The sequence below is a fragment of the Octopus bimaculoides genome, chromosome 13 (assembly GCF_001194135.2).
Source record: "Octopus bimaculoides isolate UCB-OBI-ISO-001 chromosome 13, ASM119413v2, whole genome shotgun sequence".
Classification (NCBI taxonomy): Eukaryota; Metazoa; Mollusca; class Cephalopoda; order Octopoda; family Octopodidae; genus Octopus; species Octopus bimaculoides.
This window is the reverse complement of record NC_068993.1, coordinates 18,012,509-18,015,575: the sequence shown is the minus strand read 5'-3', so window position 1 is coordinate 18,015,575 and position 3,067 is coordinate 18,012,509.

Below are 3,067 nucleotides of genomic sequence, written 5' to 3'. Positions count from 1 at the left end.
TGTGTGTGTGTATATGTATATATGTATATGTAATATATATATATATATATATATATATATATATTCACACACACTTTACATTCTTAAAGTCTAAAATGAAGTTTTTTGGCTACTTCCTTGAAGCAAGGTAGCTATGCTTTCTTTAATTATATGTTACATATCAATTAAATATTTAAATTATGGATAAACAATGTAGACATAACAGTTTCTACAAATATGATCACTTTGAATCGTCTTCAAATTTGTTTTCATTTGTTTTAATTACTTCACACAATATAGATTTTACTTTTTACTTCCCTCCTCATTTTATCACATATCACCATTACAGTCATCATCATTATCAACAACAACAGCAACAACAATATTTTAACACCCACTTTTCAATGCTGTATGACAGGAAGGATCTTGAAAAATCCTGCCATGTAGCATTATTGCCAATCATTTAAGTCTTATATCATCTCTTCTGTGAAACCCTGTATCCAAAAACCTGACCTCATTATTTCTTCCATCAACTTGTTTCACTACAAGTATTCCTTGCCATCAGCACTTGGCATTGTTTCACCCATTCCTTAATTGTCGTTTATTTCACAAGGCTATAGAAGTGCATCCACTCCTCCAGCTTTCTACAGCTGAAGTCTTTAGTACCCACTTGATGTCTCAACACATTTATGCTTAACCTGTCATACTGGCTAACATTATGCATATCCAACTTTGAAAATATCCTCTAATTAGAGACCAACTGGGAAAGAAAACCTATCAGTTACATCTCTTGAGCTCTCTGAGCAGTTCATAGACAATATCATTTCATGAATACTTCTACTGCTAATTACTTTGAAGTTCTACTTCTATGTCAACCTATCAGAGATCCTATTACATCATTTGTGTCTCTATTTGTTGCTTGCATTTAATGCAAATTATCAAGTTCATCACTACATATCAATCAAAACCATTCCTCTTATAACATTGTGATTTTTTAAACTATTTAATATTTTGATATTCGTTTTGTTTTGGCTCTTTTTATGCAACTCTTTGACAGATTTGGCTGTAAGAATGTGGTTCTCAACATACAAAAACATCCAATGAAAATAAATCCTTAACTCCTGTCTTATAGCATCAAGGATTATAAGGAGTAATAGAGTCCTTAAGACAGACCTTTGGTAGTCACCTATTTGTACATTAAATTTCTTGCTAGTAGTACATAACTAACATAGTTCTTGCAAGCCATTCCTCTACTTTTAGTTTACTTAGTGCCTAGCAGCATGTGGAATTTTATCAAAAGCCTTCTCTTCGCAGCAGATGTGATGTAGGGTAGTTCTTACCTTAAATTCTTTTGTTGTTGCCTCATTAGAAATTTAGCATCTGTGGTTCTTTGCATTGTTTCCAATCAAAACTGCTCAAACTCTCTGAACTTCTGTCAAGATCTTGTCATTCATACCTCTATAATTTCCCCCTTCCCAGTGCAACTCCTTTGCCTTTGAATCTGCTATTGATGATAAGAGCAGACTAGAAAATAATCTGAAAAGAAAAAAGTTGTTACTGTTGATGGTGAGTTTGCTTCATGATGGTTAAGAGTGCTCATATTTGACACCACAGTACCAATATGAAACATGTCAATCCTCTTAACACTTTTAGTATTACAAATCATTGTATTGTGCTTCATAGTTAACTGGTTGTGATTTTATGACTTGTGCTCACCCTATAGCCAATCACTGGTTATATTTATCGTACCACTATTAGCAGAGTGATTGTTATGCAAGACAGTGGGCCTTGGCCTCTCTGTATCAGCTTTAATTTAGACCAGTTGCTCCCTTAGATTGACTATCTTCACTGCAGCTTATGGAACTCTGTCTTTCCCATGCATGAAGATGCAATATCCTTTTACTCTAATAGGTTTCTTCAGAGGGCTCATCGTTCTAATTGGATCAACTTTGCTACAGCTAAACAAACAAAAAAGCAATATGTTTTCTTGCTGCTCTAATATTGGAGTAGAGGAAAAGAGATGAAGATAGCAGGTGAGTAGATATACTATCCAATATATGAAAGAAAAAGTAACAAACTGTAAAATAAAATCAAGTTTTTTTATGGCTTGAGTTAAGGTTAGTGTTCAATCTAAAGGTGATGTTTTTGTTGTATGTTTTTGGTTTGCAAATAATAAAACATTTCTCCCATCCTTTTAGAATATTTCTCATTTCCATTTTAGAAGGTACCTCTTTCATGTATTTATAAAGTTTAACATAGAGACAATTGTGTAACTAAACTATAGAGCCTTATTGTAAAAAGCAAACCTTACAGACTTCCTCAAACATTTCGTTTTGTAATTAGTTTGTGTTGATGTTGTTTTTTTTTTGTTTTTTTTTTTATTCCTTACAAAGAAAATGTGAAATTATGAAAAAGTTGGATCAAGAAAAATTAAAGAAACCCCTTTTTTTTTTCCTATCTAATCTGAGTTTCAGATACCTTTATAATTTTAAACTGTGGTTGATGCAACTAAGTTTTCAGAAGAGGTGTTAACATATAATTTGTAATGTTTGGGGTTTTCACTTTTTCTTTTCTTTTTTTACCTGTTAATTGTTATTGACAAACTGTTGTCCAAAATTCCAAAACTGTTAGATTTTTTTGTTCCTTTTTAACACTAAATCTATTACATATATCAACATATACCATCATGTTTCTCTTGGCATTTCTTTTTACTGACTATTCTTGGAACATACACAAAATGTTAAATATTTACTGTGTTTGAACATAAGTGCAATATTATATATGTTACTGTTATTAATTCATTTTCCCATGCTAAGATTGTTTTTACAAATACATTCACATATTGATGCAGTTATAGGCTGGTGCTCACACACACACACATACATACATATCATTATGTATTGTTTTCCTTGTATGCAAACATTACAGTACAAAGACGGTCACTTAACCTTTACAGATCTGTGCAAATTGTAAATTGTTACTGTTTGGCATTTCAGAAACAAGTTCTCCTGAATATATTATTAACTAACTGAAAGGACTATGTAGCAGGAAGAATTATGTTGTTTTTTTTTGTATGTATATATATATA